Source organism: Chiloscyllium plagiosum, unplaced genomic scaffold (assembly GCF_037043375.1).
Source record: "Chiloscyllium plagiosum isolate Xiang-an unplaced genomic scaffold, Cpla_swu_hap1 HiC_scaffold_21, whole genome shotgun sequence".
Lineage (NCBI taxonomy): Eukaryota > Metazoa > Chordata > Chondrichthyes > Orectolobiformes > Hemiscylliidae > Chiloscyllium > Chiloscyllium plagiosum.
The window spans coordinates 45,607,594-45,633,723 of NW_028270159.1; the positions used below are offsets into that span (position 1 = coordinate 45,607,594).

The window sequence follows — 26,130 nt, forward strand, 5'->3', positions numbered from 1 at the left end:
TTCATTTCACATATGAACCACCCACCCTTTGTGCAAAAAAATCAGCTAGATGGGGCTTCAATCTGTCTCAGTGCTGCACTGGGGGGGTCAGCCTTGGGTATTGTGCTCAGGCTAGGACTGAGACTTGAGTCTGTCTCAGAAGTGAGCTGGAGCTGGACAGATCTGGCCAGTATGATCTTTTACATCCACAAGCAAGGGTATGGGGATGGGGAGAGGGTGCATGTGTGGGTGTGAATGTGGGAGTGTATGCATGAGCGTATGAGGGAGAGCTTGTTTATGAGAGAGGGTCTGCGTGAATGTATAGGTCAGTAGGGGTGTGTGTGTGTCCGTCTGCCTGTCTGTAGGACTATGTGTGTATGTGTTTTTGTGTGTGTGTATGTGTGAGTATCAATGTGTGTGTGTGTGTGTGTAGGAGTGTCTGTGTGTGTATATAGTACAATGGGGTCACCTGTAGTTTGACATGAGCCCAAGGTCCTGGTTAAGGCCATCCCAATGGGTACCAAACTTGGCTATCAGTCTCTGCTCGGCCACTTTGTGTTGTTGTCTGTCCCGGAGTCCCAGACACTGAAGTGTTCTCTGACTGGGAGGGAACCCTCCTGTCTGGTTATTGTTTCATCCTTTGCAGTAGCCTCTGTTGGTCTCGCCAATGTACCATCCCTCAGGGCATCCTTGCCTGCAGCGTATGAGATAGACAATGCTGAGTCATGTGATTACTGCCATGTACGTGTATATGAGGTGTCCCCACGTATAATGGTGGTATCCCTGTTGACATTCTGACACGTCTTGACTTATACCTCTTTACACTCACACACACATACACATACACACACTCTCTCACAAGCACTTATACCCATCCCCCCCCGCCACACTCACACACACACACACATACACACACTCTCTCACAAACACTTTTTTTTTAGATTAGATTACTTACAGTGTGGAAACAGGCCCTTCGGCCCAACAAGTCCACACCGCCCAGCCGAAGCGCAACCCACCCATACCCCTACATTTACCCCTTAGGTAACACTACGGGCAATTTAGCATGGCCAATTCACCTGACCTGCACATCTTTGGACTGTGGGAGGAAACCGGAGCACCCGGAGGAAACCCACGCAGACACGGGGAGAACGTGCAAACTCCACACAGTCAGTCGCCTGAGGCGGGAATTGAACCCGGATCTCAGGCGCTGCGAGGCAGCAGTGCTAACCACTGTGCCACCGTGCCGCCCACTTATACCCATCCCCCCCGCCACACTCACACACACACACACATACACACACTCTCTCACAAACACTTATACCCATCCCCCCCCGCCACACTCACACACACATACACATACACACACTCTCTCACAAACACTTATACCCATCCCCCCCGCCACACTCACACACATACACACACTCTCTCACAAACACTTATACCCATCCCCCCCCGCCACACTCACACACACATACACATACACACACTCTCTCACAAACACTTATACCCATCCCCCCCGCCACACTCACACACACTCTCTCACAAACACTTATACCCATCCCCCCCCCGCCACACTCACACACACATACACATACACACACTCTCTCACAAACACTTATACCCATCCCCCCCCGCCACACTCACACACACATACACATACACACACTCTCTCACAAACACTTATACCCATCCCCCCCCGCCACACTCACACACACATACACATACACACACTCTCTCACAAACACTTATACCCATCCCCCCCGCCCGCCACACTCACACACACATACACATACACACACTCTCTCACAAACACTTATACCCATCCCCCCCGCCACACTCACACACACATACACATACACACACTCTCTCACAAACACTTATACCCATCCCCCCCCTGCCACACACACACACACACACACATACACACACTCTCTCACAAACACTTATACCCATCCCCCCCGCCACACTCACACACACATACACATACACACACTCTCTCACAAACACTTATACCCATCCCCCCCCCCCCCGCCACACACACATTTACGTTTGTGGGGTGAATTTGTACTTATGGAATTACATTTATTTTGCTTAAAATCTGCATAAATCCATGTAAAATTCTGTAAATCCTTTCTTTAGAAATAGAAGCAGTCTGAACATTAGGGCACAGACAGCCATACACTGGGCACCTCACACGTTCAATGCATTGTCTGGGCCGACATGGCACCTATTGTTAAAGTTCACCTGACAATGTAACTTTAAAACAGTTCTGGGATTCACATACGAAAGAACTGAAGCCAACATGGTCATTGTAAAAAATGAGAGATTTAACAAACAATCCAGGTCTTTTTCAATATATAATTTCAGTTACATCACACTGTAAAGTTTTGCGATGAATTCTGTCTCTTATGATCTTCTACTCCATTACCAGGCCTGTGACCAGTGGAGTGCCACAAGGATCGGTGCTGGGTCCTCTACCTTTCGTCATTTACATAAATGATTTGGATGTGAGCATAAGAGGTACCAAAATGCAGATGACGCCAAAATTGGAGGTGTAGTGGACAGCGAAGAGGGTTACCTCAGATTACAACTGGATCTGGACCAGATGGGCCAATGGGCTGAGAAGTGGCAGATGGAATTTAATTCAGATAAATGCGAGGTTCTGCATTTTGGGAAAGCAAATCTTAGCAGGACTTATACACTTAATGGTAAGGTCCTCGGGGGTGTTGCTGAACAAAGAGACCTTGGAGTGCAGGTTCATAGTCCCTTGAAAGTAGTCCCATTACGTTTCACATCATTTATTAATCACAGGCGTCAGGGGGGGTTTCTGCTTTGAACAATCTGTACAATCTTGTGGGCAAGTTTCTGACAGAAAGTCGCATTCAGACCTAAGAAATCTTTTTGCTCAAATTTCCGCTCAAATTCATTCGCATCACATCAGGGCAACACCGTGGTTAGCACTGCCACCTCACAGCACCAGGGCCTCAGGTTCGATTCCAGCCTCGGGCGACTGCCTGTGCGGAGTTTGCACATTCTCCCTGTGTCTGTGTGGGCTTTCTCCGGGTTGCTCCACTTGCCTCCCAAAGATGTGCAGGTTCAGTGGACTGGACATGCTAAATTGCTCGGCAGTGCTCAGGGATGGGTATGTGGGCCACATTTAAACAAGATCAATCTCAGTGAATGAGTCCACACAGCAGCAAGGTTCTGGTGGTACACAACAGCCTGGTCATTGACATCAGAACAGGTGGGCTATCATATCCGACCTCTAAAGCTGATGAATGTAAGCTCCCAGCACATTGCAGAATCTGACAGCAGGGTTAAAAGAACCACCAGCAAGGCAGAACAGATTCATCCCAAAAAAAGGTGCATCTCTTCAGAGGGTCAGTGCAGACTCTGTGATCACAATGGCCTGCTTCTATAGGGATGCCATGATCAAATGTGCGACCGTCCATAAAGCAGTGAAATTGGGTCGCATCTTGGAGCATAATTTGATTTTTTTTATTTCTGAAACTTGCATGAGAGTTTTGTGCCTGGTAGATTTCCCAGCTCCTGACAGATGTGAGCCATGACGGGATAGTTGGCTGAGTTATCCAGCGTGGAGTTTCTCCACATTGAGAGGCAAAACACTTCCATTCTCCAGCAGGCGTGGAACGGAGAGGCAAGATTCACCCTGGTGAGCAGCGAGAGGCTTACTTGCTTGCATTAAAATGAACAAACATCTGCGATGTGTATGCTTCTTTTGTATGTTTTACACTATACTATAATTGCTGCAATGTTTAACATTTAACTTGGCTCTTAAGATTCTGTACCAAGGTATTTGTACCTAAGATGACGCAGTGTGTGGCAACATTGTGCATTTTTCACTGTACTCCCGTATGTTGGTACCTGAGTACATGTGACAATAGAGTCAAGATCAAAATCAAATCATCTTATTTTTAAAGCATGTTATCTCATTAACATGCAGTTTTCTATTCTGCCTACCCATCCATGTAGAAACTAGATAACAACTTCTGATGTAGCAGTCTGAGGAGTTACCTGGCACCTCCAGCTTGCTGCTTGTCCTTCCAGGCCATCTTGGACACCAGGCAACAGCATCTCAGGGCATACTCCATGGTCCAGCAATGCATACACCTCACATCCACAGACTCTGACACATAGCAGCCACACTACATCATCACAGCACATCCCCGGATCCAGTGACACTACGGTTCTGTATTTCAATGCTGCACTAGGCAGCACACTGGTACCTTTCGTTGCCGTGACATTGTGGACAGGAATGGAAAGCTAGCTCACGGATTGGACCAGGGTCTCTTCACATTCACTCACTTTGTGCCCACTTGGATGGTCAGAGCAGCTCTGTCTTGCCTGTTTGCATTTTGCCCCCTCTGTCTTGCCTTGCTAGCTGGCACAGACCCAAACCCAGGCCACCTGTCCCAGTTTCAGTGGTCATCATCAGTCCAGCGGGTGAACATGCTGCTACATGGCAGTGTGCCACATCAAACCTCACACCTGCACTAGGTGCCAGCAGCTCTTTGCTGTAACACACTGCATGGTCATCAACTGGAGTGACCATATATCAAAGTCTACGGGCAGTCATCCTCAGTCAAGTCTAGGACCCTTCAGTCACAGGGTCAAGGGCAGCCTTTGATAGCATTCCAGGGACTGGGCACGGAGATTCCCGTGGCTGTCGTGCAACTGGTCCAGGACATTTATGGGAACACAGCACTACTGAGAACGGGCTGTACACCAATAGGAAGAGGTTGACCTTAGACTCAGTCCACGAGGAGTGGGTCATTGTGCCCTCCCACCGTGCTGTCAATAACAAACAGGACATCAGAGATAGACAAAATACAGGTGAGTGGAGACCTGATCGAGGTCTACAAAATTATGAGAGGCATAGACAGAGTGGATAGTCAGAGGAATGGATCGCCAGTTTCAGTTACAAAGGGGCACCGGTTCAAGGTGAGAAGGGGACAGTTTAAGGGAGATGTGTGAGGGAGGTTTTTCACACAAAGAGTGGTGGGAGCCTGGAACACACTGTCGGAAGAGGTGGTGGAAGCAGGCACATTGGTGACATTTAAGAGGCATCTGGATGGTCACATGAATAGGGAGGGAATAGAGGGATATGGTTGGAACAAGGGTAGAAGGCTTGTTTTTTCAGTTTAGTTAGGGCACGATGGTCAACACAGGCTTGGAGGACCGAAGGGCCTGTTCCTGTGCTGTACTTCTCTTTTCCTCTTTTGAAGTGGCTGTGACCACACCCAGAATGGGTGGGATTAAGTCTTCTCTTCTGTGAGGGAGGGGAATCTCAATTTCGAGCAATGTGAGACCCATCAAAAGACAGCCCGGTTGTGTTATTGCTAGACCAGTACTCTGGAGACCCAAGTAATGTTCTGGGATTCTGGGTTCAAGTCTCATTGTGGCAGACCATGGAGTTTGAATTCAATAAAAATCTGGAATTAAAAGCCTAATGATGACTATTGTCAGGTTAAAACCTATCTGGTTCACTTTAAGGGAAGGGAACTGCCATCCTTACCTGCTCTGACCTGTAAGTGATTCCTTATGAAGGGCTTCTGCCCAAAACGTCGATTCTCCTGCTCCTCGGATGCTGCCTGACCGGCTGTGTTTTTCCAGCACCTCACTCTTCAACTCTGATCTCCAGCATCTGCAGTCCCCACTTTCTCCTATAAGTGATTCCAAACCCACAGCAATTCTGGGCAATAAGATAAGATTCCCCTACAGTATGGAAACAGGCCCTTCAGCCCAACAAGTCCACACCGACCCTCCAAAGAGTAACCCACCCAGTCCCCTCTGACTAATGCACCTAACACGATGGGCAATTTAGCATGGCCAATTCACCTGGCCTGCACATTTTTGTACTGTGGGAGGAAACCAGAGCACCCGGAGGAAACCCACACAGACACGGGGAGAATGTGCAAACTCCACACAGATAGTTGCCCAAGGCTGGAATTGAACCTGGGACCCTGGTGCTGTGAGGCAGCAGTGCTAACCACTCAGCCACCATGCTGCCCTGAAATGTTGGCCCAGCCAGTGTCACCCACATCCCGTGACTGAATAAAGAAATGAAGTGAGCATTACATGTTTTGTGAACCTTAAGCGACTGTGGGCAGTCAAGACGTGGAGTTAAATTTTGTGTTCTTCAAGTTTAGGAAGGAGAATGGGATAGTGAAAAGGCCAAACCAGTCATTACTTTGAAGATTTTTTTAAAAAAGACAAAGTTTCAGTGACAATATCTGTAATTAAGGAAGGAGAGTGATTGGCAAGAATTATAATGTTAACTGTAAAACAGAGACATTCAAGTATAGAAGTAGTATTATTGTTACGTGTACTCAAGTTCAGGAGTACAGTGAAAAGTGTACAAAATCAGTCTGAACCATTGGATCCAGAGAGTTAACTCTGCTTTCTTCCTACAGATGTTGCCAGACTTGTTGAGTTCTGCCAGCAATTTCTATTTTTGTTTGCCATCTCATGCATCTGCAGTTCTTGTTATATTTTACAGAAAACTGTTTGGGCTTGACTGTGATACTTCACATGGTAATGCAACCTTACCAACACTAACCACTGAAGTATACACACACGGAGAAAGGCCACTCAGAGCAAACGCTACAAAACAACCAGTGCCTCTGGGATCTTACCCTAACAGGAGGTTACCATTTCCTTGGGTCAGAGATAGATAAAATAAGCAAGGATGTAAAATCAGATACACATGTGTGGAAAGTTACGATAAATTCATATTGTTTTTATTGTTTCCATTTAAGGCAATGTTGCAGTTGTGGGTGTCAAGGGACTCTCAGTATTTCCACAGATCCGCTGTTTAGATCTGTCAAAGGCATTTGTTTCAGTCCCTTAACCCTTGTTGTGGTGATGATGCTGCAATAACAAATTGAGGTTTTGCTCTTTAATATTTTTGCTCCAATCTACCCATGACATGTTAATGTATGGGAAATCTAATCTCAGTAAACCAGAGTTCAACAAGTGTAACAGTAGTGATGTAGAGTCCAGGAGGCTGGTTAGTAAGTTTGCAGATGACGCCAAAATTGGTAGTCTACTGAACAGTGAAGAAGATTATCTAAGATTACAAAGAGATCTGGATTAATTAAGTCAATGGGCTGAGAAATGGCAGATGAAGTTTAATTTAGATAAATGTGAGGTATTTTGGTAATCGAGACAAGGGGCAGGGCTTATACAATTAATGGTCGCGTCACAGAATAGAAAGAACTGGGGGGGGGGGGGGGGGGGGGTCAGGTACTTGATTCATTGAAAATTGTGTCACAGGGAGACAGTGTGGTTAAGAAGGCATTTACCACACCTGCCTTCATTGCCTGGACTTTTGAGTATAGGAGTTGGGACATCACATTGGGGAGGCCTCTTCTGGAGTTCTGTGTGCAGTCCCGGACACACTGTTATAGGGAGGATATTATTCAATTGAAGAGGGTTCAGAAAAGAATGACCAGGATCTTGCTGGGACTGCAAGGGTTTGAGTTATTAGGAGAGGCTGGAACTTGTTTCACTGGAGCATTTTTTTTCATATTATTATTTTTTCATATTATTAGAACATAGAACATAGAAAAGTGTTGTGCTGAGGATTATTCCCAGTCTAAAATTCCCGGTCTACGCATCCCTCAACTCACTGCTATCCATGTGCATGTCCAGCAGTCACTTAAATGTCTCATGACTCTGTTTCCACCACCACCTCTGGTAACGCATTCCACGCATTCACAACTCTCTGCGTAAAGAACCTGCCTCTGATGTCTCCTTTATACTTTCCTCCTAACACCTTAAAAAAATGACACCTCGTACCAGTCAATCCTGCCCTGGGGAAAAGTCTCTCACTATTGACTCTATCCATTCCTCTCATTATCTTGTATACCTCGATCAGGTCTCCTCTCTTCCTCCTTCTCTCCAGAGAGAAAAAGTTGAGCTTAGTCAACCTCGCTTCGTAAGGCGAGCCCTCCAGTCCAGGCAGCATCCTGGTAAACCTTCTTTGCATCCTCTCCAAAGCCTCTGTATCTTTCCTATAGTAGGGCGACCAGACCTGGACACAATATTCCAAGTGTGGTCTCACCAGGGATTTGTAGAGCTGCAGCAAAGTCTCGCGGCTCTTAAACTCGATCCCCCTGTTAATGAAAGCCAAAACACCATATGCTTTCTTAACAATCCTATCCACTTGGGTGGCAATTTTGACGGATCTATGTACTTGCACACCCAGATCCCTCTGTTCCTCCACACTGCCAAGAATCCTGTCTTTAATCCTATATTCAGCATTCAAGTTCAATCTTCCAAAATGCATCACTTCACATTTATCCAGGTTGAACTCCATCTGCCATATCTCAGCCCAGCTCTGCATCCTGTCTATGTTGCGCTGCAGCCTGCAATAACCCTTGTTACTATCAATGGCACCTCCAACCTTTGTGTCATCTGCAAATTTACTAACCCACCCCTCAATCTTCTCATCCAAGTCATTTATAAAAACTACAAAGAGCAGAGGCCCAAGAACAGAGCCCTGCAGGACCTCACTCAACACTGACCTCCAGGCAGAATACTTTCCATCTACAACCACTCTCTGCCTTCTGTCAACCAACCAATTCTGAATCCAGATAGCCAAATCTCCCTGTATCCCATTTTATGAATGAGCCTACCGTGGGGAACCTTATCAAATGTCTTGCTGAAGTCCATATACACTACACCCACTGCTCAACCTTCATTGACCTGTCTCGTGACCTCCTCAAAGAACTCAATAAAATTTGTGAGGCATGACCTGCCCCTCACAAAGCCATGCTGACTGCCTTTAATCACACTATGCTTTTCCAAATAGTCATAAATCCTATCCTTCAGAATTTTTTCCAAAACCTTGTTGACCACAGACATCAGACTGACTGGTCTGTAATTGCCAGGGATTTCCCTATTACCCTTCTTGAAAAGAGGAACAACATTCGCCTCCTTCCAACCCTCCGGTACCACTCCCGTAGAGAGTGAGGAAGCAAAGATCTTCGCCAGCGGCTTAGCAACCTCCTTTCTCGCTTCCCGGAGCAGCCTAGGATAAATCTGGTCTGGGCCTGGAGACTTATCAATCTTAATGTTTGTCAAAATTTCCAGCACATCAACTTCATCAATCTTGATCTGTTCAAGCCTATTTCCCAGCTCCTCAAAGTTCTCATTCACAACAAGGTCCCATTTCTTAGGGAAAACTGAAGCAAAAAACTCACTTAGAGCTTCCCCTGTCTGCTCAGACTCCACGCACAAGTTCCCTCCGCTACCCCTGATCGGCCCTACCTTCTCCCTGATCATTCTCTTATTCCTCACGTATGAGTAAAATGCCTTTGGGATCTCCCTAACCCTTCTTGCCAAGCCTTTATCGTGCCCCATCCTGGCTCTCCTCAGTCCATTTCTGAGCTCCTTTCTAGCAAGCCTGTAATCCTCTAAAGTTGTGTTAGATCCTTGCTCCCTCCACCTTACGTAAGCTGCCTTCTTCCTTTTGACGAGAAGCTCCTCTGTTCTCGTCATCCAAGGTTCCTTAATCTTAATCCTTCTTACCTGTCTCAGAAGAACAAATTCGTGCATCACTCGCAACAACTGCTCCTTAAATAGTCTCCACATGTCGGTGTGCCCTTTCTGTGGAACAATTGCTCCCAGTCTGTACTTCTCAACTCCTGTCTGATAGAGTCATAATTTCCTTTTCCCCAATTAAATATCTTCCCTCGGTAACTGCTCCTTTCCCACTCCAAGGCTATGCTAAATGTGAGGCAGCTGTGATCACTGTCACCAAAGTGCTCTCCCATCGCGAGATCTGACACCTGTCCTGGCTCATTGCCGAGCACCAAATCCAAAATGGCCTCTCCCCTCGTCGATCTGTCTACAACCCTCCTGAACACAACTGACAAAACCGGCTCCATCCAAACCATCTGCACTAAGGAGGTTCCAGTCAATGTTGAGAAAGTTGAAATCACCCATAACAACAACCCTGCTATTTCTGCATTTTTCCAGAATCTGTCCGCCTATGAGTTCTTCAATCTCTCTACTGCTATTGGGGGTCTGTAGAAAACCTCCAAGGTAGTGCCTGTTCGCTTGCTGTTCCTAACTTCCACCCACACTGACTCAGTAGACAAACCTTCCTCAACAACCTTTGTTTCTGTAGCTGTGATGCACTCTCTGATTAGCAATGCTACACCCCCTCCTCTTTTTCCACCCTCCCTGGTCTTTTTCAACTTTCTAAACCCTGGAACATCAAGTAACCATTCATGCCCCTGTGAAACACATGCGTCTGTTATGACAACATCATAACCCCAAGTACTGATCAATGCTCTAAGTTCATCACTCTTATTTCTGACACTCCTTGCATTAAAGCAGTCACACTTTAACCAATCCCTTTGTTTCATCACATGAAAACCCTTCCCAATAGATTCACTACATCCTGTCACTGCCCCATCTAGAATTACCATCCCCCCCCCCCTCTCAGATGTGTAGCTCTGGTTCCCACCCCCCAGCCAAACTAGTTTAAACCCTCCTGAACCACAGGAACAAATCTCCCACCCAGGACATTTGTGCCCCTCCAGTTTAGGTGCAACCCGTCCTTCATGTACAGGTCCCACCTTCCCCAGAAGGTATCCCAATGGTCTAGGTATCTGAAGCCCTCCCTCCTGCACCAGCCTCACAGCCACGTGTTAAGCTGCACTCGCTGCCTGTTCCTCACCTCACTGTCTTGTGACCGGAAACAAACCTGAGATCACTACTCTACTTGCCCTGCTCTTCAGCTTCCAACCTAGCTCTCTGCAGTCACTGTTCATTATTGTTAAATTATCCGTAATATTTTAATAAATGAGCAATGCATTAAAATGAAAGGCTTGTCTTATGAGGAGGTTTTGAGCAGTTTAGGCCTCTGGAGTTTAGAAGAATGAGGGGAGGTGTAATTGAGGTCCAGAAACTGCTAAAGGGGATTGACAAAATAAACATTGGGAGGATATTTCCTCACGTGGGGAAATCTAGAACAGGAGGTGGATGTTTGAGCATCAGGGAGTAGTAGATTTAAAACAGATGAGGAATTACTTCTCTGAAAGGGCCATGAGTCTGTGGAAGTTACCATGCCAGGGTGTGATCGATACTGTGACATTGAGTAATATTAAGGAAGAAACAGACTGGCAAATGGAGATTATGGAGAGCAGGCAGGAAAGGGGAGTTGAGGCCGCAATGAGATCAGCCACGATCATATCAAATGTTGGAGCAGGCTCAAGGGGCTAAATGATCTTCTCCTGCTCCTTCTCTAACGTTCTTCAGAATTCCCATTTAAGAATCTTCCGTATGAGAAAAAATGAGAAAAGTGGGAAATACATTCAAAGCAATGGAAATCCCAAAGTGACTCCAGGTGAAGATTCGGCTAAAACAAAGACAAAATGTTATCAATAGAAATGAAGGAGAATGACTTTGCTTCATTTTGGTCCCAAAATCAGGCCATGACCTTAATGGAGGAGTATGGAATGTGGGAAGCCTGGTGGATTGGGTCTTTACCCCCAACAGTCAAAGAATCCACCTCACTTCACGTCAAGTTAATGATGTCCAGATGCAGATTCCAGATGCAACTAGTCACAAAGGCTGAATTCAAAATCTGTTTTCTAAAGCAACTCAGAGCCAGAACCCAGGAATCAGTGACATATTTCGGGGAACGGAGAGGGAGAAAGCTTGAAGAGAGATGTAGGGCTCATGGTGGGTGGTGAACTGCCTGCCTGGTCCAGTTAGCTTCCTACTGCCTAGCACTGAACATGCTGTTGAGACACTCCACATCCCAGCATGCTTTTATAAGGCTAGTATCACCTAATGCAATCCAGAACTACTTACCAGGGAGGTGCAGGAGATGGTGGAATGAAGAGCCCCCAAATAGAAAGAACACTCAATAACGACCCAACAGAGATTATGCTGCATGGTCACACAAGGTGGATAGGCAGAGAGAGCTCCTCCACCCCCACTTTGAAGGCGGATAGCTGCTATCTTGAATGCCAATGATCCAGTCCTCAGTATTGAAACGGGTTCAGTGACATAAGTAGTCAAGGTCAGTGAATGCATATTTGCCATGTCCAACTGTCTGCACCACCAGCTTCAGATCTTTCTCACCTCACCGCCTTGCCCTTCACTCACCAGCAACCCCTACCAACCGTGACTCATTTTGCACAGTCACAGCTTGACCCAGCTTCTCACACATTGCACTGCTGTGAGCCTCACACTGAACACCACACAGGGTTCATGTACCAACAGTGATACACGCACTTCACCCAGTCACATTTTCCCCTCTCTTTTGCAAGGTAAGGTGTTGAACAACCAGTGGTTAGCAGCACCCCTACATGAACCCTGTCTCTCTCTTTCTCCAGAGATGCTGCCAGACCTGCTGAGTTTCTCCAGCATTCTCTGTATTTGTTGGCGGAACCTACTTGTTTGTTCAAGTTGGACATCCATTTCAATTTCAAATAAAAACTGATTATTTCTTTATTCAGCCACTACCTTATCTATCACAGAAATCAATAATCTAGCTAATACATTTTTCTTCAGTAATCACCTATTTTCATTAAGTTTTTTTTAAAATTTAAATACCTTATCCATATTTTTAGGGTGGCATGGTGGCTCAGTGGTTAGCACTGCTGCCTCACATCTCCAGGTTCGATTCTCGCCTCAGGTGACTGTCTGTGTGGAGTTTGCACATTCTCCCCGTGTCTGTGTGGGTTTCCTCCCACAGCCCAAAGATGTGCAGGCCAGGGTGAATTGGCCATGCTAAATTGCCCATAGTGTTAGGTGCACTAGTCAGAGAGAAATGGGTTTGGGTGGGTTACTCTTTGGAGGGTCAGTGCGGTCTTGAGGGGCCTGTTTCCACACTGTAGGGAATCTAATCTAATTGTGTTTTCTGCATTTCTTATTAGCTGTGTGTTCTTTCAGAAGTGATTATGTTTCAAAAGAGGCCATTCGACCCATTGAATCCATGCTGTCTCTCCACAGAGCCATCCAGTCAGCACAGTGATCTGATGCATCTTGGACAAGTCCCAAGAACAGAAAGAGAAGCAGAAACTATTGTGGATTCTTTCTGTCTGTTTCTTGGCCATAAAAATAATTGTCATCACAGCTGTGAGATTGTTTTAAGCCTGTCTGAAACTACAATCAGGGCAAGTTCCTCTTTCTTCTGGTACATCTGGTGCCCTCGGACTCTGCCGTCTGCCAGAGAGATGCTCGCTGTGTGGTAATGTCAAAAATTGTAACCCGGGTTTGGTGTAAACTTATTTATGCACTTGCTTCGTTTTTTTTAAGCACCGTATTTAAATGCACCATCCAGCCTGCAATTCGTTTGTGTCAACATTTGCCTGAATCTAACTGGAAGATCAAAAATGTTTAAAAATTCGACATGGTAGAGTTAATAAAAAGAAACTGCCTCCATAGAGGTTAACATGCAGAAGTTCACAAACTTGAAGCGATGGTTTCTTTTTCCACAAATATAACCTGAGCTGACCTGCTGAATGTTTCTGTTTCTGGATGTTTCCTGTTTTTATTTCAGATTCATGCACCTGTAAAACTAGCTTTTGTTTGATGGTTTTATTTACTTGAGGCGAAAGCTGTTCTGAAAAGGCAGAGGAGAGGCAGTTGTACTCAAGAGAATGGAGTCTAGATTAGAGTGGAGCTGGAAAAGCTCAGCAGTTCAGACAGCATCCGAGGAGCAGGAAAATCGACGTTTTGGGCAAAAGCCCTTCATCAGGAATAGAGGCCCCACTCTAATCTAGACTCTGGTTTCCAGCATCTGCCGTCCTTGTTTTTACCTCAAGAGAATAGAGGCAGCGTTTTTACACCAAACAATCTTCACAAAGTACAAAAAAAAAGCCAAAAAACTGCAGGTGCTGGAAATCTGAAGCATAAACAGAAATTTCCGGGAGAAACTCAGCAGGTCTGGCAGCGCCTGTAGAGAGACAGCAGAGTCAATGTTTCAGCTGCAGTGACCATTCTGATGAAGTCCAGTTCTGAAGAAGGGTCACCAAACCAAAAACGTTCATTCCACTTTCTCTCCACAGATGCTGCCAGACCTGCTGAGTTTCTCCGGAAATTTCTGTTTTCCAGCATCCTCAGTTCTTTGATTTTGTTATTAGTATTTTGTTGTTATAAAGGGAACTTAACTCTGAATGTGATGACACAAGTTTATTGTTCCAAAGAGAGCTCTTGTGTGCTGCAAGTGAAAACACATAAACACTGGGTAACAGCAACGTTATAGAGAAATAGGAATAACAAAATGTACAAGGACAGAATTCTAAGAGTCCACCTATCATTTCAGTGCTTTAACAACTCTTCTAGATAGTGATAGAACATAGAACATAGAACATAGAAGAATACTGCGCAGTACAGGCCCTTTGGCCCTCGATGTTGCGCCGATCCAAGCCCACCTAACCTATACTAACCCACTATCCTCCATATACCTATCAAATGCCCGCTTAAATGCCCATAAAGAGGGAGAGTCCACCATTGCTACTGGCAGGGCATTCCATGAACTTACGACTCGCTGAGTGAAGAACCTACCCCTAACTTCAGTCCTATATCTACCCCCCCTTAATTTAAAGCTATGCCCCCTTGTAATACCCGACTCCATACGCGGGAAAAGGTTCACACTGTCAACCCTATCTAACCCCCTAATCATCTTGTACACCTCAATCAAGTCACCCCTAAACCTTCTTTTCTCTAATGAAAACAGCCCCAAGTGTCTCAGTCTTTCCTCATACGATCTTCCTTCCATACCAGGCAACATCCTGGTAAACCTCCTCTGCACCCGTTCCAGTGCCTCCACATCCTTCCTATAGTATGGCGACCAAAACTGCACACAATATTCCAGATGCGGCCGCACCAGAGTCTTATACAACTGCAAAAGCCAAGGGCAGGAGACACATAGGGCCCTGTACGTTCCCTTCCAAGCTAGTCACCATCCTGACTTTGAAATGTATCAGTGGTCCTTTAGTGTCGCTGGGTCAAAATCCTGGAACTTGTCCCCCAAAGGGGGACAAGTCTTCTTATGGTGTAACCCGTGAGATCTCGCCCAGAGTTGTTTTTGTAGCTCTGTTGTCAGTGTGTTGATTATTGCCTTCTGTTGCAATACCATCAGCCAATTGTGTTCTTTGTGCTCACTGTGTACATTTAGCATGTTATATACTTCCTTGACCAGCTTTTTTCCCTCCTCAGTAATGCTCACTAGATGTGGTGTAGACAGACAGGAGGCTGGAAGAACACAGCAAGCCAGGCAGCATCAGGAAGTGCAGAGGTCAACATTAGATGCAGTGACCTTTCTTCATTTATTTATTCGATGTGGGCACCACTGGCTGGCCCCATATCTATTGCCTGTCCCTAGCTGCCATGGAGGTGAGCTACATATTTGAACTGATATAGTCCATGGGGACTTAGGGACACCCACAATGCCTTTGGGGGACAAGTTCCAGGATTTTGACCCAGCGACACTAAAGGACCACTGATACATTTCAAAGTCAGGATGGTGACTAGCTTGGAAGGGAACGTACAGGGCCCTATGTGTCTCCTGCCCTTGGCTTTTGAGGTTGTAGTGCTTGTGGGTTTGGAAGGTGCTTTCTAAGAAACTTTCCGCAGTGCATCTCATAGGTGGTTGTTAGACGTACGCTTGATGAATATATATATCTTTGCTTATATATACGCAAATTAAAAATGTGAGATAGATAAATGAAGTATACAAGGCATCAGTGGCAAAGTGAATGTTGATGGTGGTAGCTATGAGGCCAGTTAAGCAGACTACTTTGTCTTGAATAGTCCTGAGCTTTTTGAGTGTTGAGTCAAGTGAGGAGGATTCCAACGCACTCCTGACTTGTGCCGTGTGGATGTTGGACAGGCTTTGGAGAGGCAGAGAGTGAGTTAGCTCAGGGTCCTGAGCTTCTGCATGCTCTTGTAGCAACTGTGAACAATAAACTTCCACAATGTTCTCTAAGTGCCTCAAAATTTGAACCCAGGTTCCCAGAGTATTATTTGGGTCTAGCAATAATAGCACAGAGCCACCACCTTAACACCTGAAGTTGATTGTTCCTCTCCAGATAGATGGAGAGATTTAACAAACGTTTTCCAAATAATGATGGGCTTGAGCATAAATAAAGAGGAGCTGTTGTTCCTGGATGAACATTCAATAACCAGAGTACACATATTCTACATAACTGACAGAAGCATGAGGTGAGATGAGAATTTGTTTGAGAGTTACAATATGGTTTGCACTGTCTGAGGAGTAAATTCAGAACAACTTGGATAACTTACAGAGGAAATTTGAGAAATACGTGAACAGGTCTGAGCTAGTTAGCAGAGCTGTGGAGGATGAGTGCAATATGAGGCTGTAGAGAAAAGGCAGTGGAAAGACCAATTGACTAGTTACCAAGAGCTAGTACACACACAATGGGCTAAATGGCCTCTCATATCGGCATATGATTCTTAAACATATTTCTTAGAAGTGCAAGCACAGCAACTATCATTGCATTTTGTCTACTAATGAGATGCTTTTGATAATGGTTTCTGATTCAGCAAACTGGCCAATTCTGTTTATGTTTGAATATAGCAGTTCCATGGGATCTTTACTGGAACTGACGGGGCCTTAGCTTACAGACCCAGGTGAACGTTCTCTCCGTATTAATGTAGTCTGTGCTTGAATGGAGCTCACATGTACAATTCTTTGTGATCATTTGAGCCAAATTGCTGTTTACTTAGATACAGCATTTGGTTTGAAGTGAGGCTCTATTCCTTTGGGATCGATGGTTTCCATGCTGCAAGCTCCATTCAGCTCTGGGAGAAAGCAAAGCTGGGTTAGATTGTCTGTTTAGACGAGACTCCAGCCACCCAGATCACTGTCCCGAGTTTGTATCGACACTGAGTGGGGAAAATTAATGTTTCATTGCATTTCAAATCAAACAATCTAGATCATAGTGTGTGTGTGTATACGACAGTATCCCTGTTATCATCATTTGTCATAACAGCAAAATATTTCAGGGGCTGGATGTTTGAACCAGCAACACAGGAGACACTGATCAGATCGAGTGTCTGTAGTGAAAGAGTGAATTAATCTTCAGAAACTGAATGTGACAAAGGCATTTACCAAAAAGAAGGAATTAGTGGAGGGAGGGAGTGTCAAGTTTCTAAGCCAAGTCGATGTTCTCCTTCATGGACTTCAGTAAAGCCTTTCACAAGGTCCCTCATGGCAGACTGGTACAAAAGGTCAAGTCACATGGTATCAGGGGTGAGCTGGCAAGATGGAGACAGAACTGGGTCAGTCATAGCAGACAGAGGGTAGCAGTGATGCCTACCGGAATGGAGGGTTGTGTCTAGTGGTGTTCCACAGGGATCAACACTGGGACCTCTGCTGTTCATGGTCTATGTAAATGATCTGGAGGAAAACACAGCTGGTCTAATTAGTAAGCTTGTGGATGATACAAAGATTGGTGCAACTGCAGATAATGAGGAGGATTGGCAGAAGATACAGAAGATAGATCAGTTGGAGGGATGGGCAGGAACATGGCAGATGGAGTTTAATCTGGACAAATATGAGGTGAAACAGTTTGGAAGGTCAAGTACAGGTGGAAATGTTGCACCCAATGGTAGAACTCCTAGGAGTATTGATATGCAGAGGGATCTGGGTGTACAGGTCCATAGATCACTGAAGGTGGCAGGGCAGGTAGAGAAGGCAGTAAAAAAGGCCTATGACACGCTTGCCTTCATTGGAAGGGGCAATGAATATAGAGTCATAGTCATAGAGATGTACAGCATGGAAACAGACCCATCCATTCCGACCAGATATCCCAATCCAATCTAGTCCCACCTGCCAGCACCCAGCCGATATCCCTCCAAACCCTTCCTATTCATATACCCATCCAAATGTTTTTTAAATGTTGCAATTGTACCAGCCTCCACCACTTCCTCTGGCAGCTCATTCCATACACGTACCACCCTCTGCGTGAAAAAGTTGCCCCCTAGGTCTCTTTTATATCTTTCCCCTCTCATCCTAAACCTATGCCATCTAGTTCTGGACTCACCCACCCCAGGGAAAAGACTTTGTCTATTTATCCTATCCATGCCCCTCATAATTTTGTAAACCTCTATAAGGTCACCCCTCAGCCTCCGACGCTCCAGGGAAAACAGCCCCAGCCTGTTCAGCCTCTCCCTGTAGCTCAAATCCTCCAACCCTGGCAACATCCTTGTAAATCTTTTCTGAACCCTTTCAAGTTTAACAACATCTTTCCGATAGAAAGGAGACCAGAATTGCACGCAATATTCCAACAGTGGCCTAACCAATGTCCAGTACAGCCGCAACATGACCTCCCAACTCCTGTACTCAATACTCTGACCAATAAAGGAAAGCATACCAAACGCCTTCTTCACTATCCTATCTAAGGATAGGATAGACAAGTTATGCTGCAGCTTTATAGAATTTTAGTTAGACCACATTTGGAATATTGCATATAGTTCTGGTCACCAGACTACCAGAAGGATGTGGATGCTTTCAAGAGGGTAAGGAAAGGTTGATCAGGATTTTGCCTGGCATCGGGGATTTTAACAATGAAGAAAGGTTGGATAGACTGGGTTTGTTTTCACTGGAACACAGGAGGTTGAAGGGCAACCTGATAGAGGTTTATAAGATTGTGAATGGCATGGAGTGGAAAGTATGAGGCTTATTCCCAGGGTGGAGGGGTCAATTACTGGAGAAACAGGTTCAAGGTGCGAGAGGAAGTTTAACAGAGATGTGTGAGGCACGTTTTTCACACAAAGAGTGGTGCGTGCTGGGAACGCGCTGCCAGAGGAGGTGCTGGAAGCAGACACAACAGCAGCAATCAAGAAGCACCTGGATAAATACATGAACAGGAAGGGAATAGAAGAACGTGGATCCTGTAAGTGACAACAGTTATAGTCTGGAAGGGCAAATGTGGTGCTGAAGGGCCTGTTCCTGAGCTGTATTGTTCTTATGACACTTCAGAAGTCCCAGTTGACTCAACAATGCCTTTTCCTTCTTTCCCCATTGGTGCGAAATGCTTCCAGCGCTTTCCATTTGTGGTTGTGTTGACACCATCTATTGATATTGTGGCTGACCTACCACCTTCCGCCCTCTAACCCCAACTTCATTCAAAACACGGGCCCTCTAATCCTGACTTGTACCAACTGCTGTCAGCTCCCTACCTGCCGATCTATATTCACTTCTCAGCTCCTTCCCTGGTTCTAAGGACCTGTTGGGACTTGCTGAGATTGTACCCTGTTATGGGGAGATTGCTGTGTAAAAGTGAGAGAGAGAAACAAGCCCGTTCTAATCCATCCGGCAAACGGGCTTGTTTTATGCTAAAGTTAGTTTCTGGATTCCATCTAATCTAATCTAAAAAGTTGTGATGCCGATCTGTCCATCTGTTCCTACAGTTAGATACCAAAGTCCTGCATCTCGCCCCAGCAGCATCTAAAAGACTGCTTACTCTCTCTCTATTTTACCAAATTCACCAAGAGGGTTATGTTGCCCCCTACTGGTCCAGGTACCAGGTAGATCTGAAGCTGGCTGTGTTGTACCTCTTTCTGATTCGAGTCTCTCAGTAAATCATTTTACATGCGGTAACTTCTCAGCCTAATTACTCTGCTTGGGAAATCCATTTGGAAAACTGTAGGGTTTCTGTAATTCCCTGCATTTGAGAACCAGTTTTCCACCCACCCAGTCAATGTCATTCTGTTTCCTTCCAGGAATCTTTATCTCTGCCACTCGTCATGAATCCAGAAGCTCGTCAAAGGCTTTCTGTAAACCCTTGGAAAACATTGTTCACTGTACAATTTACCAGTACAAATGTATTAAAAGCTGGTTTATAATCAGGAAAGGAATCAAGGGTTTATAGGGGAAAGGCAGGAGAGTAGAGGTGAGAATTATCAGATCAGCCGTGATTTTATCAGAAAGTAAGGTAGAATTGATGGGCCGAATGGTGTAACTCCTGGGTACAGGCTGTTAACATCATACCAACAGGAGGACGTTCAGCCCACCCAGAGTCTGTCTCCCAGCTTTCTCAGCCAATTGTGGTTCTGTCCCTTCAGTATCCCTGTGGGATGGGCGAGGGGTGGTGGCAGTGGCAGTGAAGATGAGGAATAGCACTTTGTTCAAACTGCTGCTCATTCTCCTCAGGTTTCTGCAGTACGGAGGCTTGTTGGCAGCAAGTGGAACGTCACTCAGTTTAGATGATCTGAAGAGAAATAACATTGATGTGGTTATCCTGAACATAGCTGCTCTCCTGCAGCAACCATCTCAGAGATAGAATAGAAGGGTCTGAAGTGAAAGAGTAAACAGGAGCGGGCCAAGATAGTGTTTGATCAGGGAATCTGGGGCTGTGCTCAGGTGGAGAGTCTTTGTCTCTGGCTCAGCACAGGCAGTTGCCAATGTGGCTGCTTACAGAGTCAAAAGATCCATCAATTCACAGTTGGCTACGATCCTATTGTCAGGAGATGACAGCTCCACAAGGCTGATTGACAGCTGTCAGCACCCCCACCTCCCCGAGCCAATGACATGGAGCACAGCCCCTCAGGTTCAATCCTTTCCACGATGCTACCATTCACGTAACCCCTCACTGGACCTGACCCAAGGACAAGACCTCACTTTTCCAGGTTGAGCCTCTATTTGCCAGCACGATGCCCTCCAGACCAGCTCATTAATATTCATATAAGGGAGGCCCAACACTCATCAGCTTCATGTTCCCTCAGATTCCTTGCTGTCCTCATGAGACACCTCATCTACAATTCAGCCAAAGCTATAATTAGGCCTGTAAATTATTTGAGTATTTTCTTTTTCATTCTGGGGATGTGTGTATCACTGGTTGGCATTTATTGCCAGTACCTATTTTCCCCTTCAGGTGGTGGTGGAAAGCTGCCTTGAACTATTTCCCTCTCTCATACACACAAAATTATAGAGGGAATTCCAGGATTTTGCCCCAACAACAGTGACATTTCCATGTCAGGATGGTGGGGGATTTGGGAAAGGGACTTGCAGTTGTTCCCATAGATCTGCTGCCCTTGTCTTTTCATACAGAAGTGGTTGTAGGTTTGGAAAGTGCTGTATGAGAACCTTTGAATGAATTGTGCAATGCATCCCATCGCTAGTACACGTGCTGCTACTGAGTGTCAGCGGAGGAGTGCATGTGGTGTTAATCCAGTGGGACTACTGGTCCAGTGGGACCAGTGTCTTGGATGGTGTTAAGCTTCTGGAGTGTTGTTGCAGCTGCACCCAGCTACACAAGTGGGGAGTATTCCATCACACTCCTGACTAACTCCTTGTAAATGAGGCGATTAGATTAGATTCCCGACAGTGTGGAAACAGGCCCTTCAGCCCAACAAGTCCACACCGACCCTCCAAAGAGTAACCCACCCAGTCCCATTTTCCCTCTGACTACTGCACCTAACAACTCTGGACAACTTACCATGGCCAATTCACCTAACCTGCACATCTTTGTGACTGTGGGAGGAAACCAGAGCACCCGGAGGAAACCCACACAGACACGGGGAGAATGTGCAAACTCCACACAGACAGACAGACACCCGAGGCTGGAATTGAACCTGGGATCCTGGTACCATGAGGCAGCAGTGTTAACCACTATGCCACAGTGCCAAGTTGTAGATCCAACCCAGTGAGCAGAGAGACTACAACTAAAATTCTCATTAGATTTAACATTTTATTAACAGTTTCAGCAGACAGTGGCAGTAAAATGTAATGAAGTGAAAAATTAGTTCGCCAATATTGCACAAAGGTAAATACAATATTTCTAATTCAAATTTTTCCACAGAAGTTAAACAAGAATGCCCTGCAAATATTTGATAAACCATCCAAACTCAAAACATTGCTATGTATGTACTTAACCAGTAGAGGACAGACTAATACAAGCCATCAATGCAGAGGTATTCTGCTGGTTTTAAACTAGTCTCAACATTGAGGACCATCATCCAGCTAATTCTCAGGATCTCAGATCATTTGAAGATTCAAAATCTCTGCACCCCAAGCATTAGAACTGGTAAGGAATCTGCAAGCCAGTGTGATTGGCAAAACTATGGATTGGTTAAGGGAAAAACAAACAAGTAATCTCAGAGCTGGACTGAGCAGAGCTCAAGAGCATCAGATCAGCCAGCTCAAAGTATACAGGATAGGCCACTTTGTTCACACTTTTAAACAATCACCCCCTCCCCTCAGCCCCATAAGAGTGGATAGGGTAAAGTTGCCTTAATCCTACTGGACCACAGTCATCTGAGTACACAGCTCTGATGGTGGTTTAAACTAAAGGTTCCTATCCCTTGGGCAAGAGGGGAGGATTGAGAAGGTGGACCTTCAGAGTAACCTCAGCTGGTGTGAGAATTGAACCCCTGGTGTTGGGATCACCATCACAGACCAGCTGTCTCACCAATGGAGCTAACCGACCCCACAACGGATAAGTAGGTTTTCATGGATATTGTCAAGATGTTCAGGTGTTTGTGGAGAATGCACAAAATCTGTGCTAATCTGGTGACCCAGACTGGTAGTTACTCAGGAGACTGGGTAAAAATGTCATTTTAATCCCCAAAAGCCAGGGAAAGAAAGAGTGCTCCCCCTGGATCTGCACCCAGATTCCCAAATATCACAAACTATATTCCACTAATAAAATCATAGAATCCCTACAGTGTGGAAAACAGGCCCTTGGTCCAACAAGTCCACACTGACTGTCCGAAGAGTAGAAAGTGAGGACTGCAGATGCTGGAGATCAGAGCTGAAAATGCACAGCAGGTCAGGCAGCATCCAAGGAACAGGAGAATCGATGATTCTCCTGTTCCTTGGATGCTGCCTGACCTGCTGCGCTTTTCCAGCAACACATTTTCAGCTCTGATCTCCAGCATCTGCAGTCCTCACTTTCTCCTCGAAGATTTTAACCTACTGCGAATCCTCTTACAAGGATGCCTTCCTTGAAGAAGCTCTCTTCCTCCCTCTACAAATCATTCCTGAAGGGCTTATGCCCGAAACGTCGATTCTCCTGTCCAAAGAGTAACCCACCCAGACCCAATCCCCTACCCTATTACTCTACATTTACCCCTGACTAATGCACCAAACCTATACATGGGCAATTTACCATGGCCAATTCACCTGACAGGTACATCTTTGGAAACCAGAGCACCTGGAGGAAACCCACACAGGGAAAGAGACCCAGAGGCTGGAACCTGGGGTCCCTGGCACTGTGAGGCAGCAGTGCTAATCACTGAGCTGCTGTTGAGCTGTATTGCCATGTGATCACATTCACATTTTAAAAGAGAAGGGGAAATTTGGTTCAGAAACGGGAGAATAGAACTCCATCTGTCACAGTTAAATACACAGAGCTAATCAACCTTGGATTCTAAAAAGGCCAAAAGATTTCCTTCTGCATTTTGACAAGACCTTTTCTAGATATCGAATATACCAAGGATATTGGGATAGGGCAGGAAAACAGCTTTGGGTTTAGTTTAGATTAGATTCCCTACAGTGTGGAAACAGGCCCTTTGGCCCAACAAGTCCATACCGACCCTCCAAAGAGTAACCCTCCCAGACCCATTCCCCCTACTAATGCACCTAACACTATGGGCAACTTAGCATGGCCAATTCATCTAACCTGCACATCTTTGGACTGTGGGAGGAAACCGGAGCACCCACAGAAAACCCACACAGACACGGGGAGAATGTGCAAACTCCACAAGTCAGTCACCCGAGGCTGGAATCGCAGCACCAGGGACCCAGGTTTGATTCCTGTCTCATGGACAATCAGTTGAATTTGGTCAAGAATGTGGCGCTGGAAAAGCACAGCCGGTCAGGCAGCAGCATCGACACTTCAGGCATAAGCCCTTCATCGGGAATGAGGCTTGTGGGCCGGGGGCTGAGAGATAAATGGGAGGGTTGCTGGGAAAGTGATAGGTGGATGAAGGGGAGGGAGAAGGCGATAGGCCAGGCCTGAGGAGGGTGTGTGTGTGTGCACGTGCATGCGCGCGCTTGACAGGTCCAGAGGGTGTTGCCAAGTTGGAGGCTTGGGCCTGGGATAATGTTGGGGATGGGGAAATAAGGAAGCTGTTGAAACCTGCATTTATCCAATGTGGTTGCAGGGTCCCAAGGCAGAATATGAGGTGTTCTTCCTCCTGGTGTCGGGTGGTAATGGTTTGGTGATGGAGAAGGCCCAAGACCCCTGCATGCCCTTGACAGAGTGAGAGGGGAGTTGAAGTGTTCAGCGATGGGGCAGTGGTGTTGGCGAGTGCAGGTGTCCCAGAGATATTCTCTGAAACAATCCACAAGGCGGCATCTGCTATGAGCCCACTGACTCCCACAGCTACCTGGACTATACCTCCTCCCACCCTACCTCCTGTAAAAATACCATCCTTTGTTCGGAGTTCCTCTGCCTCCATTGCTTCTGTTCCCAGGGTGACCAATTCCACCTCAAAGTCGCAGATGGCCTCCTTCTGCCAAGATCACAACTTCCCTTCCCACATGGTTGACAATACCCTCCAGCACATCCCCTCCACCACCCTCGATACCCCCCTTGGCCTCACCTTCCAACCCACCAACCTCCATATACATTGTATTATCCTCCGCCACTTCCAAATGGACCCCACCAGAGATCTATTTCCCTCCCCATTCCTAACAATGTTCCAGGGAAACCATTCCCTCTGATTCCCTCGTCAGGTCCATGCCCCATTCCTGGCACCTTTCCCTGCCACCTCAGGAAGTGCAAAACCTGAGCCCACACCACACCCCTCACCTCCATCCAAGGTCCCAAAGGATCCTTCCACAGCCGTCAGAAATTCACCTGAACCTCTCCCAATGTCATCTACTGTATCCGTTGTACCCAGTGTGATCTCCTCTACATCAGGGAGGCAGGACGCCTTCTTCAGATTATTTCAGAGAATATCTCTGCGACACTCGTATTCACCAACCTAAACGCCCCGCTGAAGTGGCTGAACACTTCAACTCCCCCTCCCACTCAAGGACATGCAGGTCCTGGGCCTCCTCAACTGCCAAACCATTACCACCTGACGTCTGAAGAACACCTCATATTCCACATTCAGCCCATGGTTGCAGGGTCCCAATGTAGATTTCAACAGCTTCCTAGTTGCCCCCCCACCCCACACACATTATCCAGGTCCCAAGCCTCCAACTCAGCACCGCCCTCCGGCCCCATCCATCATTGGTCAGAGGGGGACAATCACCTTCTCCCCCACCTTCATCCACCTATTGCTTTCTCAGTTACCAACCCCACCCTCCTATTTATCTCTCAGTCCCCGGCCCACAAGCCGCATCCCTGATGAAGGGCTCCAGCCTGAAATGTCGATGCTCCTGCTCCTCTGATGGTGCCTGACGCGCTGTGCTTTTCCAGCACCACACTCTTGACTCTGATCTCTAGCGTCTGCAGTCCTCACTTTCTCCAAGTGGACTGATGGACTTGTTCTATGTCAATTCAGGCTGACAGATGCAGCGATTCCTCTCCTGTTCCTAACCTTGTAGCAGGGTCTAATATTGTGGCACTGGTCTAGCACTAGCCTTCTAGGGAGTGGACATCACTTCTGAAAGCCTTGATCAAGCCTATCTATTTTAAACTGCAGGAGGCACCACAATGGCCCTCAATATAGTTCTTGCACCTGCCCCGGCCCCTTCCCTAACTCACTGATCAAAGGGCAATATCTGAATGTCCCCACAGGGAAGATGCAGAGAAGTGCACGGATGCTGTACAGTTCCACTAAGGGGATGCTGTTTGTGTCCGTTTATTCAGAAAGTCTCCCTTCAAGCCACACAGATTAATTTAGTCAGTGAACTCAAGAGATAATGAGGTGCAATCTGGATATAGAAGGCAGCTCAAACAGATAGACTCAAGGCAAACTGTGAATGGTGCTCACCAGTTAGGTTAGCTGTCATTGACTGATTGGGTCAAAAAGTGGCATCGGGTTGTGGGAGGGTGGGGAATGTCTAGTTATAAAGCTTACCTTGTAGGGAGTCACTCACTTTGAAAGACAACCCTGTTGAACTACAACTCAAAGGCTGAAACGTTACCCCATCAGTGCACTCCTATGATGGGTTCTGAAACTATCTTGAGTATGAGATGGAGTTTGGTTCTAATTAAAAACAGACTGCTCTCACATTTATAC

General features: G+C 46.2%; 1 protein-coding gene across 1 annotated transcript in view; it reads left to right on the top strand.

Moving 5' to 3' along the window:
- LOC122564749 (alpha-(1,3)-fucosyltransferase 7) overlaps positions 1 to 13,412 on the top strand; it is a 114,765-nt gene extending 101,353 nt beyond the window's left edge. The window contains exon 3 of the transcript XR_015760741.1: positions 12,976 to 13,412. The gene's annotated coding sequence lies outside the window, so the exon portion shown is untranslated. The remainder of the gene's footprint in view (positions 1 to 12,975) is intronic.
- Positions 13,413 to 26,130: the final 12,718 nt, after the last annotated feature.